General features: G+C 45.8%; 1 long non-coding RNA gene across 3 annotated transcripts; it reads left to right on the top strand.

Annotated features, from left to right (window-relative positions):
• The first annotated feature begins 35 nt into the window (after positions 1-35).
• LOC144311306 (uncharacterized) lies at positions 36-13,381 on the top strand. 3 transcript variants are annotated; one of them, XR_013376871.1, is made up of 6 exons: positions 36-264; positions 2,992-3,156; positions 3,324-3,387; positions 5,391-5,481; positions 8,593-8,686; positions 12,997-13,381. It is a non-coding gene; the product is annotated as an uncharacterized LOC144311306 (long non-coding RNA). The 3 variants fall into 3 exon arrangements; XR_013376873.1 differs by lacking the exon at positions 12,997-13,381 and adding an exon at positions 11,782-12,984; XR_013376872.1 differs by lacking the exon at positions 12,997-13,381 and adding an exon at positions 11,894-12,981.
• Positions 13,382-14,528: the final 1,147 nt, after the last annotated feature.

The raw sequence follows: 14,528 nt of genomic DNA, 5'->3' as shown, positions 1-14,528 counted from the left end.
CTCCAGCAGGCTGAGATCTTTACCTAGGTGAGCTGCAAAGATGCTGTACTAGCTGCTACAACGTCTTGGGAGGTTTGGGCTGCCGTAACAAAATACCACAGCCTGGGGGGCTGAAACAACAGAAATTCATTTTCTCACGCTCCTAAAGGCTGGAAGTCCAAGATCGAGGTTGTCCATAATTTTGGTTTCTCCCAAGGCCTCTCTCCTTATCTTGCAGACACCCATCTTTTTGCTGAGTCTTCACATGGCTTTTTCTCTGTGCAGGTATATCCCTGGTGTCTCTCCTTATAAAGATACAAGTCATACTGGGTTGGGGCCCCACACTTACTATCATTTACTCTTAATTACTCCCTTTCAAGGCCCAGGTGCAATCACATTAGAGGTTAGGCCTTCAACATACGAATTTGGGGGAGACACAGTTCAATCCACAACAGAAGGTACAGGGAAAACAAGGACTGTGAAGACGGTAGAATTGGGTGGCCTTTACTAAGCACCACTGATTTGCTGAAGAAAGAAGATGGCAGGCTTGGGATGCCTGGGTGGCTCAGTGGTTGAGTGTCTGCTTTCAGCTTAGGATGTGGTCCCAGGGTCCGGGGATCGGGTGCCACAGCGGGTTCCCCGCAGGGAACCTGCTTCTCCCTCTGCCTGTGTCTCTGCCTCTTTCTCTGTGTCTCTCATGAGTAAATAAATAAATAACATTTTTAAAGTAAAAAGAAAAGAAAATGGCAACCTCAAATCTACTAATTAACAATTTAAAGCAAAGTCACGCATTTAAGGAGGAGATCCTTCTATTCCTGCAGCCAGAGGCAGACAGAGCTAGAAACCAAGCACGAGCCTGTGACAGAACTTCAGAGAAGAATGAATTCTCAGCCAAGATGAGTCACCCGTGCTGAGAGCAGGGCCCTATGCTTGGTATGCAAAAATCTGGATAGATGTACTTGAGAACTGATTCTCTAGAATTCCCTGAACCATTTGGGCCTTACCAAATGGCTTACTCTCCCTTGTTAAAAGACAGAAGCTCTTTCTTGCTCGAAGATGATGCAGAGGTTGCCCCACCTCCCCTTTCTGGCTCCCAGATCCACAGTCTGGGTTAAATCTCAGCACAGCCAGACTGGGGAAGTAGTGGACCTGCTGAAGGACTAGAAGGTCACACCCAGAGCTGCAGGGTAGCGGCAGGAACCAGGAATGGATTCAGAAAAGGGCCTGTGTGGGGAGGAGACCAGAATACAAAGCTGGATGAGGACAGTTTTCCAATCCAGGGCCCTCTCCCATGACACAGGATATATGCCCTGGCAAGGGCCCTGAGATCTGTTCTAATGCACTGCTGAGATGGCTCTTGGAAGGTTGGCTAAAGCAACAACCCACATTAAACAAAATAGATTTGTCAGAATTGCCATGATGAACAGGTAGGAAGAGACCAAAGGCCCAGAGAAGTGGGCATGCTAGAGTGGGTCTGTAATAGAATCTGGAAAATGCAACTAACCATGTTCCTCAGGGGGCCTGGACAACAATCTGATTGCTAAGGAGATGGGGGCACCAAAGTCACCAAAGAGTTCAGTGGTGGGACTGGTGGAAACTCTGTTACTGAATTGGGCTCCTTAGTAAAAATGGGGGTGTCCCAGAATAGCAGAGACCAGGTGGTCGCATAATTGTCAGAGAGGCAAGGTGAGCATAATTACCATAATGGGCAACAAGGTTGGCATGACAGCCAGGACAGCCTGGCCTGCAGGGACTTCTAGAAATGGTATGGAGATCATAGTGTTCCTAGAGGCAGACAGATGGGCAGCCAGCAAGGATACGTGGCCTCGGATAAATATACATACACACATATATATGAAGAATAATCAAGCACGGATGAACATAAGGCCAAGTTTAGTCTTTCCAAAAAACGTCATGTTCCCTTGCGTAGTTTTCAGACCTAAGCTTATTTTCAAAGCCAGAACACATTGACTAAAGAAGAGGCTGAGTCATGCAACACAGCGGTAAGTGTATACGACAGCATGCTGTATACACTAATGATTTCCCCAGTCCTTCCCCAAAGGACTTGTAATTATTTACTTGCATAACCAGGCATTGGAGAAAGGAATACCCAGAGCCTTGTGAGGTCAGTTGAAGACTAGTTCTGAATTGACACTGATATCTGGAAAATAAAGCACAATTATGATGTCCCTATTAGGTCAGTGGGGGCCAGGTGATGAATGGAGTTCTGGCCCAGGACTTTCTCAAAATATCCACCTCATGATCATTTCCTTGGTTGCTAAAATATAATTGCAGTGGATGTAGTTAGCAGAAGATGTAACCTTTACTTGGTTCTTTGACCTATAGAGCAAGAACTATTGAGTAGGAAAGGCCAGTAGAACTCTTTGAAGGTTCCCTCCTCCACCAGGATAATAAATCAAAAACAATATCACATTTTAGGGAGGATGGCCAAGATTAGTGCCACCCTAACCAGTTTAAAGGGTGCCGAGGTGATGGATCCTTGTCATAGTCTCACATAGTCTGGCCCCTGCAAGACTCACGTAGATCTAACAGATAATATCGGATTTCGCAAGTTTGACCAAGTCGTGGTTCCAACTGTAGCCACTGTGTCACTCATCCTATATTTACCAGAGTGGATGAACATGGCCTTTTTAATGGTCATGTAGCTCTCAATCTGGCGAATGCTTTCTTTTTTTCAATACCGATAAGCAAGAAGGATCAGATGCAGCAGCATTTATGCGGAACAGACGATAGTTTATAATCACCATCTTATCTCTGGAGGATTGTTGATTTTTTTAATTCATAATAGAGTCCAAAGTATCTTAGACTATCTAGACCTTCTACAAAATGTCAGCATGGTCCACTCCATTGATGCCATCCTGTTAGTTGGACCCAATGAGAATAAGTGACAGATAACTCTGGGTGCCATGGGAAGACTCATGCTTTCCATAGGGCTGGTGATAAACCCTAGAGACTTAGGATTCTGTTATCTCATTGACTTTTTTTTTCAAGGACTAATGGCCTAAGGAAATCTCTTTGCACCCCTGATCACTGAGAAAGAAGCAGAAGATTCTGGAGGCAGCATATTCAGCAGTTGACAATTTTGCTACAACCCATTTATCAGGTGGCATCGAGAGGTCCTTGGGTTGGACAGTTCTCGCCCAGTCAACCCACCAGGTAAGTCATTTAAACAAACCAGCAGAAGCGCTAGGGAAATGTGAGAGCTATCTATCTAGAGTGGCTGCTGGAGGAGAAAGACAAAGAGCAGTGAGTGGTCATGACCTTGGGAATAGGCAGCAGAGCTGTGGTTCATTCTATTAACCCTCCTTCTGGATGTTTTCCAGGAATCTGTGACCTACCAGAATCCCGGAGATCCTGCGTCTGGAAGGAGTAAGCCAAATAGGAGAAGTAAGTGGATCAGTGCTGTGCAAGGGTTGATTGCAATAGATGCTGTTGGTGCTTGACCCAGACACCATGACGTGATGGTGGCTGCCCGACCTGGGCAAAGACAAGCCCCTGCCCCTAGGTACTCACTCATCTCAGCCAACGACTGGCAGACATGGGCAACAAAGGTATTCAAGGTAGGACTGGCTCTGTCTGTGGTGCATTTAGTGTTCTAGATTAGAGCTTCTCTGTGGGCTCAGTAGAGCTACTGCCCACCCGAGACTACGCTTTCACTTAGCTTCCCACCCTTCCTGGTTTCTCCCAAGAGTGTTCCCTCCAACAAATGACGAGAGCAAGAATCCCAACCCAGGAGCTGTTTTCAGGGTACTCAGCCTAAGACAATATATGCATCACTTATGTTATTATATGTGTGTGTTTATTATTTTTAAACACAGTACCTCTTTCTCCAACGTTGTTATCCAGTGTACACCATCGAACCCTGTGGTCACATTTGTGCTCCCCACATCACGTTCATGAGCTACTCGGCCCACATATGTCTAAGCTCGGTTTACCTTGGGATTTCTCGCATCTCAGTGAAGTGATTCCACTCTACACATTTTGAGGGATTGAAAGTTTTACTAGTTCAAACTGAGTTGGTAGGTGGAATCAATCCATAACTGAACTTCAACTTTCTGAATTCCATTATAGAAAAAAGAGGGATGGAGGGAGGAAAAGAGAGAGAGAGAGGCTTTTATTTATCCATTAATTTATTAATTTTTGGCTTTTGAGCTTCTGAGAGCCCACATTTTGATTTTAAGGATTTTCAAGGAGAATTTTGACAATACATCTTTTTACCGTGCGTGCTTGATTTTAGAGGATACTCTCCAGTGATAAACTAGTGAATTATCTTATATTTTAGACTCTTCATTTCAGAGTAGGTTCCCCCACTTTGGTCTGAATTAGTGAGGTTTGATGAAATGTGGACAGCAAATGAATTGCAAATTATATGTAAATGTGTATAAATTAGCACCAGTTATTAGAATAATTTGCATCAACAGCTCTATAATTAGGCAGCAACCTGAGAGAGAAGGGCAGTGGGCAAAGGATCCGAGGGAGCTGGGAAGGCAGCCCAGGAGTCCTGGGGTCCCCACCTCTATGTTAATGAGGCTCTGGTTTCCCCTTTCCTGGGCCCCTTGGCACAAGACCTCAGGGATCTAAAATCCATACCCTGTCTTCTGTCTGGTTTTTGCTAAGATTCCTGGTGCATGTAGCTCAGGGAACTGAGCTTCTCCTGCCCAGTGCAGCACAGTGGGAGGCCGGGGCCTTCCAAAGTGTGGAAGTCTCAGATCTACTGCTTCCAGGGCAGCTTTAGCCACATCACTCTGTGATTCTGTTTCCGGATCCAGAAAAGGGGTTTGCAGCAAGGGCTTGCTCCCACACTGTCTCCCAGTGCTATGTGGTTCAGATGAGATTTTGCATGGAACTGCTCAGTCTTCCATGTTCATTTGGTATTATTTTGACAGCTGAGTTCACCCGGCCAGCAAGGGGCAGAGCTGGGATGCAACCCACATCCATCTGGCTTTCAGAGCCCCCTGCATCGCTGCCTCCTGTGCCCAAGCAGGAAGCCCGCATCAAGTACAGTTGCTTCCCAGTTACCCATTCTCCTGGTACCACACGGCCTCCCACCTCGTGTAAGTGCAGGCCTCTTGAAGCCGGACACTGTGTCCTCACACCATTTGCATCCTATCCTGAGCACACTTTTTGGTGGGCGTGTGCAGGTGAATGCCCAGTCCTTGGGGCCTGTGCCTGTCCATGGGCTTATGAGGCTATTTGTCTTTCCCTTTATCCTGAGGCAACAGGGGAAATGACATAGAGCTCCCATCCCCTTGTCTATAGCTCCCCTTGGATTACCCAACCTTGAGCAAATGAGGGTAGCTACAGGGGCCTGGGGAATTGGGAAGAGCAGACGATGATATAAATAACCACCTACTTGCCTCTGGAATGAATCATATGGATTTTCTTTTTAGCATATTTGCCGTCTTCATTTGCCATGAAAACACATGTCCATGCTCTGAACACAGCCCAGTGGACAATGCGTGGCTGGAGGAAAACATGAAGGTGTGTGAGTCACCCCTGGGGCAGATACCTGAGGGGCGAGCACCTGCCACAGAAAGATCACAGGGTTTAGGTTCAGTATCAGGTACTCGTTCCTACTCTGTGATCTTGTAAGCTTTCTGAGCCTCCTTGTACCCTTTACAGAGTGACCTTGAGGATGAAATAGAATTTTATATGTAAAAAGAATTTTCTGTTACTTCATTATAATCAAGGACCCCCAGCACAGCCCAGCTAGATCTTCAGTTCCTACCTGCCTGTCCCACTTTGCACCTGCCTGGCCGTCCCACAACATGCACATGGGCACTGGCGGTCATTCCGACTATGTTCGCCCACACAGCCATCGCTTCCCTGAGTGGCTTTTCCTGCTCCATTTGCTTGGCCAGCGTCTCCTGATTTAAGTCATCCATTCAACAGATGGATGTTTACTGAGCACCTACTGTGCACCAGTCTCCGTGCTAGCCACTGAGGACATGAAGGTGAACCAAACAACCGTGCCTCCTTTCCTGGTGGAGCTTACATTTTCTGAATGATTTGACACTCACTTTCCTGACATCCATCCTCCCTTGGTAGATTTGTGCCTCTCCTGTGCACCCGCCCAGTGTCTAAAGTTCTTCTGTCATACTGCCCTTGACTTTGCGCTCACTCTTACCCACTCTGTCCCCTACCCTCTCCTCTCCCTCCTCCCTCTCCCACTCCCCTATCCTGCTCTTCCCCTTTCTTCTCTCTGTTTCCCTCCCTCTCTCCTATGGCAACCATTTTCTTTGTCCCTCCCTGGAATTTATAAGGCCAATCCTTGAAATGAGAAGGTGACTATTTTCAAACAGATAAAAGAAAGCCCTTCTTTTCCCAGCAGATAATTAATTTGTGTCACTTGCTGGTCGTGGAACATAATTGAGGCCAAGGGCTTAAGAAGGCCCTGAGAAGGAATTAGACACGTCGCCACACCAGGGGGAAGGTATCGCTCACTCCGCTTCCCTGTCTCTGGAGGGTGAGGGTAGCAAGCCCTGCCCTGTGCAAATGTTCACGTGCTACGAAGTGAGCTGCAAGCCAGTGCCTAGGCACCAGAGGTGGTCGCCAAAGGGTGGTTGGAGACTAGGTTGGAAGCCCTGGGTTCGAGTTCCAGGTCTGTCATGTTATTAGTGGAATGATTCAGATATATTCTGTAACCTCTTACAGTTCCCTGAAACCCTTGAATCCTGTGTGTTTCTCCCCACTGGGCTGTGGAGAGGCTCTGGAAAGCATAGTGTGTCAGAGCTTGGCAAGCTGGAGAATGTAAAGGACGAAGTGTCCCATGGAGGCTCATCCCATCTCCCACCTTTGGGCATGGACACGGCAGAAAGGGTACTCCCCATGAGCTTGAAGTCTAAGGCTTTGGACATGGGTCTTGGCCACAGGGACCGTCATGCAGGCATGTGATGACCTCAGGGGACCTCAGAGGACTCCGGGGAACAGAAGTGACCCAGCGTCCCTGAGGCCCGGGCCTGCGTCCGACACTAACCAGCTGTGAGGTCTTGGCAACTCCTTTTCCCTTTTGGGACTCTCACTTTCTTAACCTGCAAAATGGGCTCTGGAGGTTGCAGCAAAGACAATTAAACCAGATTATGATTTTTCAAAGTGTATTCCTTGGAACGTTGATGAAACATTTCAAGAAAGAAAAAAGTTCCTGAAAAAGAAGATTTTGAGAAAAAATTTGAGGGATGCTGCCTAATATTTAAAGATCACTGGAGTGCAGATTAGCCCAATACATCTCTTAAAAGGCCTGTAATGGGGAGAACGTTTTTTGTCTAACCTGGTTTGGCCCGAATTTTGTAGACCCCTTATTAACATCCTATAGATGTTGATGCTCTCAGGAATATGCCTTAGGGGGCATGCGACAAAGCTCTTGGGTTCTTCTCTGTCAAGCATTTTGTGCCTCCAGGATACTCACATGGTAATTCCGCACAGACTGGGGGCCGGGGGTTGGGGGGTGTCTAGCCTCAGAGCCACAATTGGCCGGTGGTCAGCGTTGTGCTGTTTTGGAAAGTCCTGTGGAGGCTGTTGCCACCTCCTTCCCAACTATGCTTTTTATGGTTAGGTGACATTCAGCTAGCTTTCCCTGAGCCAGCAATACCCAAAAGAGGAGCCCCACCTAGGCAGTTGAGAGTGCAATGCAGATGCCGGCATGTTGCACATGTTGCCAACTGGCCCCCCGAGGCTCCACGTGAGCTGAGTCTCAGGAACCGGTGGCAGTGTGACAGCCTCCCACCTGTGGAATACGAGCAGAGAAAGTAAACCCACCCAATGTTACTCAGCATTTTCACAAAAAGGGCATTGGGTGCCTTAAGTGTGCCAGGCACACAGAGATAACTCAGGCCGGATCTCTGACCTTGAGGTGCCTTTGGAGTGGGGAGGGAAAGGGAAAGGGACAGCATATGGACAGCTAACAGAGCCTACTCTCAGTCTGGGAAGTTGGTTAAAAATTCAGATGCCTGGCTTCTGATCTCCAGGGTCAGAATCTACGGGGAGGGGCCGGGCACCTGCATATTCTGGTATGTGACTATGACTAGATTGGGGAATTCCTGCATTACCTGAGTATGACCAATGGGGAAAGCATGTACTTTGGAGTCGAGTGTTGGCTGGGTGGCCCCACACAAGGCTCTCCATCTCTCCCCAGCTTTATGGGGGTATAACTGACAACCCTATACGATATTTAAAGTGTGCATTGAGATGATTTGATATACATGTACACTGTGACAAGATCCCCCCTCCCCATCTAGTTAATTAACACATCCATCACTTCTCCTCTTTGTCTCTCTCTCTCTCTCTCTCTTTTTGGTGAGAACAGTGAAGTTCTGCTCTCTTAGCATATTTCAATCACACAACACCGTGTTATCAACTATTGTCACCACATAATACATGAGATCCTCAGATCCTGTTCATCTTAAAGCTGAACGTTTGCATTCTCTTACCAGACTTCCCCTTACTTACCTCACCCTCCAGCCTCTGGCAACCACTTTTCTGTGCTGTTTCTAGGAGTTTGGCTCTTTCTTTGGGTTGCACGCGAAAGTGATACCGTGTGGTATTTGTCTTTCCCTGCCTTACCTCACTTAGCTTCTTTATTGAATGTGCTCATAGGTTTGTGGGGGCAGTGACCTTGGAATGCTGCATGGAGAGCACCTGGCACAGAGTCTGGCGGGCCACAGGAGCTTGGGCATCGTGGCCATCCTCGGTATGTTTATTGAAGAGGGACAGAAACACAAAGGCAGGAAAGTTAGAGGGGAGGGAGGAACCGGCTGTGTTCAGGATGTGCCTGTGGGACAGACAGTGCTATGCACTGGCGCAAAGATACCATTTAAACCACCAAGGTTGACACTGGGCCAGACACTTCAGTGCTTTCTAGAAGGGAGTATTCAGAGGCTTGTGAGGTTCTGCAGAGCTGCATGGCTTGATTCAGCCAAGATTCAAATTCCCTGTTACAGCAGCTCCTTTGGTCTGATTCACACATTTCGTACCAGAGCATTCACTTTCTCGCAGCATTTATTAATTTCCTGGGGGTATGCCTTATTGCCTTCGTCAGCTCCTACAGGCCAGGAACTGGACAGTTGACACCTTGTCTTCCCCAACCTAGTGCTGTGCAAACAATAAGTACTCAATACAAACCTGTGGCTAATTGATAATTGATCTGTTGCAGCAGGGAGGGTGGATGCCAGCTGTGGCTGTTTTGTCCTCAATTTGGGTTCATTTCCACCTTTAAAGAGCTTGTGCATTATTATATTATCATATTATGCAAACCAAATATCCTAAAAAGACAGATAGTTAACAAACAGACTAGTAGATTAGGGATTGCCTATGGGATTCATCTAATCAACCAGCCTACTTATCTGCCTGTGATCAGGGCCCTGAGTCTTTATCATTCAGCCGAGTGAAGCAACATACCAGGTTCCCAGAGGAGTAGAATGGGATTTCAATTACATATCCATTTTTTTTATCACTTCACTGAAATAACATGGGCTCCCTGGCTCTAAATTGCTAAAAACCAGTTTAAGTTAAGGAGACAAATAGACACTAATTGCAGAGCAACGTGGAGTCCAAAGCATCAAGGCACTTGGCCGAGAAATGCCTTTCGTCACTCCTTCCAGTGCAAAGCTGGAAGAAATGGAAATTTCTTCTCCTGCTACTTGACTCTCAGTTACCCCTCCTCTGAGGAGGGTCGGAGTTTGGAGGGGTACAAAAGAGCCATCTGGGGAGAGAAGTTTGGGCTCCTCATTTAGCCCTGGCAAGCTATTAACTTGAAGACCATGGCATCTGTTTCTTTTGTGTAATAATCTGTGCTGTTGTCTACATTCTTATGTATTTAGAAGCATCCCCTAAATCTTTAATCAGAACTGCAGCTTCCCAGTGAAAAGAGTAATAACACACAGCCATCAGGTGACCCGGCTAGGGCTAGCTCCGTGACCAACTGGTTGAGTGCCCTTGGACAAATTACTTTATGTTTCTGCTTCCGTTTCCTCTTCTGTACAGTGAAATCCACTGGTAAATATTTAACTGGCTCTCCAGGAAGGAAAAGCCCTTATTTGTAGCTTTTGCCAGTGTCCGTGGTGTAAATACTCCCACCATAGCTGATTGCAAGCTGCCAAGCTGATGTCACTGACTATGGAACTGAGAAGAGAAGCCCACAGTCAGCTCTCATGAGCCAGCATGAGATCTCGCCCATCACCAAATCTCATGATAATGGGAAGGTTGTAAGGGGGACATGCACTGTCTCTGCCTGTCTAGGTACATCTAGATCCCTAGTTCTTAAAACTCCAATTTGATGGCAGGTAAGAAGAAAAACAGCCAGCTTTTGCCCATCTCAGAGGTGGGGTAAGAAGAAAGGAAACAGTGTTTTCAATGCGAGATAAAAATAGAATGCAGAATTTTGATGATTCTTTATATCAGTATTTAATGAATATGTGATAGCATTTATTAATAAAATGTAATAATCATATTCAAACTTTCATTGAATGGAAAACAGTCTTCTCTGCTTCTGTGCATTTGTGAAGGGGAAGGTGGACAATTTATTTCCTGTCAAGGGAGTTTGACAAGAAATAGATCAACAAGGTGCCTTCTCCCCGTCTGTCATGTCCAAGTCCACATGCTCAACAAATGCTCAGCAGCTGTGTATTGATGACACCTCCTGGCCATGAGGACTTTCCTCTTTTACAAATGGCAGAGATCTGATAATCAGGCACTGAGTACCGACTGCACCCTTCAAGGTTTCCCACTAGGACTCTTGTTGTCTGCACTACCGTTCATTCACCTGTATCAAATACCTCTTCCCGCAGCTCCTCTGCAGACCCTTTCCTACCTTACGTGGCTTCTTTCCTTGGGCCACCATAGCACCATAGCAATAAAAATCTCTTATGGCACAGGTCTTACCCTACCTGGACTACAGTCACTGATGCATTTGCCCTCCAACCAGACTGTGAGCATCTTGAAAGAAGAGATTAGGTGTTATTAATCATTTTTTATTTCCTGCAGTGTGCTTAATAAGTGCTTTTTGAATTTTAATTGAATTTGTATGACTAGAAGCTGATGTACTTCCTTAATCTAAAGAGTTCTTTAAAAAATGAGTTCAAAAGTTACATCCTATTGAAGAATATCTAGAATGACATTAACCAGGACTGTTGGAATAGTAGACAACCAAATTCTCAGTAGGCTTTGTGGGATGCCAAAAAGACACATCTCACCCACTCTCACACGCACACGGTAATTTGCTTGACATTCCAACTTCCACTTCTTTAAATAAAATACCTATTTATACCCACATTCATTACTTTTATAATTGAAATCACTTGGACAAGAATGTTTAAATAAAAAACCCTAAGAACATGGAACATTGTTAGGTGCTGTGCAAGATATGGAAGTAGTAGAATGGCCTATATTCTCAGGAGCTTGGAGTTTGGTGAGAGGACAAGTCAATATAGTTGAAATATAAGTAAGTGGCCTGGGGTTAGTTAGGGAATGTTCGATCTAAACCTTAAAAGATGAAGTAGAATTTGGATGAGAAGTGAAAAGGGGGAAGCAGAGAAGAATAGAGGAAGAGCTTAGAGGAAGAAAAGTAAAGAGGGAGTAAAAGGTAATTTTGCATGACTTGAAGGGGAAGATGTTGACTAGGGAGGAGAAGTGCGTGATGGGGAAGAGTCTTGACCGGCTGGTGTGAGATCTTCATGTGGGAGATAAGTTGCAGGTTTATCTGAGAACCTAAAGATACAAGGCCATGAGTCTCTTTGAGTTTAGACTTTCTCTAAGAAGCACTGAGAAGCCACCAAATCTTTTGCACAGGGAGGTAGCCTGATGACAGATCCTGGAGGGTATGAAGCAGAGAGTATGGGCCATTGGAGTCAGAGCCCCCAGTGGGACTAGCCAGGAGAACCAAGGATTCTGGATTTTGCAGCCACATGGAGGCCATGAAGATGGACCAAAAGGGACAGGAGTCAAGGCCCTAAGGAGGACGCAATGACTTGGGGACTGGTCACACTGTTTCACAGTGAGTCACTGATCAAAGTAAAAGGTGATGGGTGGGTAGATCTTGAAAGAATGCAGATTATGGGAATGAGAACTGAGTGTACAAGTTATTGGGGAAGCCAAGAAGACCCGGGGAACTGGCTCCTCTTTCTGTCTCCCTTTCCCTTTCTCTGGACCCTACAACCAATTCTTCTTCCTACACGGCTTCTCCACTCCCTTCTCTCTGTCCACTGGCTTTCTCTGATCGCTTACTCTTTCCTCTCAATAACTTCAGCTTTTCTGGATCAGCCATGACCTCCAACCCTCTGACTGCTGAGTGACTCAGCTGCTCACTATTTGCTTCTTCACACTTCTGAGACATGGCACCTGATAGACTCAACATTCTGTACCTGTTACATTATAGTATTGTGGGTGGTCGACCAACCTGTGGCTTGGCTGGTCCTAGCTCTGATGTCCACTCCTGATCCAATCAATTGTAGTCTGGGGGTGGGGGAGTGGGAGGGCCAGGATCTGGGTCACATGATAAAAAACAGAGCTCAGGCACTGCAGGCAGGGCCTTAGAAAAAGCTATGGGAAGGGGCAGCACGGAGGCATCACGACTATTATTTCTTTACCTATTCTTTGGATTTAGAGGATAAAGATAATGATGGGGTCAGAAATGACTAGCTGTTCATGAGACTCACTAATTGGAAGAACAGAAATGGCAGCAACAGAAGAACAAGAAAACGTAACAAGAAAGCGAGTAGAAACAGGAAAATGACATGTTCAGGTGGAGGCAAATTGAATTTCACTTATTCATTCATTTAGCAAATATTTATTGACTTCCAACCATGGACCAAGGATGGCATTAAGCAGGTACTGAGTGATTCACAGGCTAAAAACATTGAAGATGACAAAGGAATACTCAGTAATATGATAGTGATTCTTCCCATCTATTAAGCTCCTACTGCTTACAATGTGCTTTTGGTATACTACCTCATTTAGCCCTTACAGCCATTTTCAAAAGATGATATTATTCATTTCATTTTACAGTTGGAGAATTAAGGCTCCAAGAGATCAAGTAACCATCCTAAGATCACACAGACCAACAGATGAACGGATGAACAAAATGTGGTACATGTGCAGAATGGAATATTATTTAACCTTAAAAAGGAATGCAACTTTGGTAGATGCTATAACATGGATGAGCTTTGAAAACATGATGCTAAGGGATGTTAAGCCAGACACAAAAGGGAAAATATTATCTGCTTCCACTTATGTTGTATCTTTGTATCTCCAGGAGGCAAATTCATAGAGACATAATAGACCAGAGATTACCAGCGGCTGGGGGAAGAGAAATGGGGAATTATGGTCTTGTGGGTACAGAATTTTTGTTTGAAGTAAACTTAACCAACTGAACTGCCCAAGTGCCTCTAAATAAAATCTCAAAAAAAAAAAAAAAAAAGATCTGTTCTTGTTCTTGAATGTTGATCTCAAACCCTTCTTACAATTCCATCTGCCCCTTGGATGGCACTAAGCAAATAGAATATTTCTTCCCGCTGAGAGCATTTCAGCTATTTTTCCTAAAGTATCAGAACCCAGCACCATCATGCATCCTGTGCCTCATGGCAAGAACCTGGGTGTCACCCAGAATCCCCCTTTTCTTACATCCTATGTGTATGATGCACCCTATCAGCTCTCTGCCTTCAAAATACGCCTACAACCCATCTCCGGCCATCTCTCCATCTCCGTCACACCTCTCTGGTCCAAGGCCCCATCATCTCAGTAAGACCACATGGCAGGCTCCCTGCCCTGTGCTGGTCTTCTGCTTCTTTCCCCTGTGAAACCTCACAATCTACTCTCTTCATAGCAGCCAGAAGAATTTGTTTGTGACTTCTTTATTATGATCAAATAAAGCATATTGTGTATAAACATTTTAACTATTTGTAAGCATACAGTTCAGTAGCACTAAATCCATTCCCATTGTTGTGCAACCATTACCAGTGTCCTACTCCAGAGCTTGTTCATTACCTCGTGCTCAGAGAGAGAAGGAGTGAGAGAGAAAGAGAGAGAGCAAGAGAGAGCACTCAAACAGGGGAGGAGGGGCAGAGACAGAGGGAAAAAGAGAAGCAGACTCTCCGCTGAGCAGAGAGCTGGATGTGGGGCTTGATCCCAGGACACTGAGATCATGACCTGAGCTGAAGGCAGATGCCTAACTGATAAGCCACCCGGGCACCCCAAGAACAGATCTTTCTAGAAGTGTGACTCTGGGCATGGCATGGGCTGCTCGGGGGGTATTGCTTTCCCATCTGAGGTGTGTAGGACCTGCCCTAGTAAGGCAGCCGTACCGAAGGTACATTTAGGACTGGGTGATCTTTAAGATCCTTGTCAATCCTCAGATTCCTTCATCCTAGGTTTTTGGAGGCCTTTATAAGTACGGTTTCTGTTGCAGATTGAGGCAGAAGGCAGATGACAGGAGTGGGTAGTAAGGTAACGAGGCTTGGCTGGAGATCTTGTAACTGAGATAATTTTTAAGAATCTCATAACCAGGGAAGTCAGGGGGGTCAAACAGCATCTTCCTTCTG

Source organism: Canis aureus, chromosome 3, assembly GCF_053574225.1.
Source record: "Canis aureus isolate CA01 chromosome 3, VMU_Caureus_v.1.0, whole genome shotgun sequence".
Lineage (NCBI taxonomy): Eukaryota > Metazoa > Chordata > Mammalia > Carnivora > Canidae > Canis > Canis aureus.
Note: the sequence above shows the minus strand (reverse complement) of the source record. Positions and strands in the feature narration are given on the sequence as shown.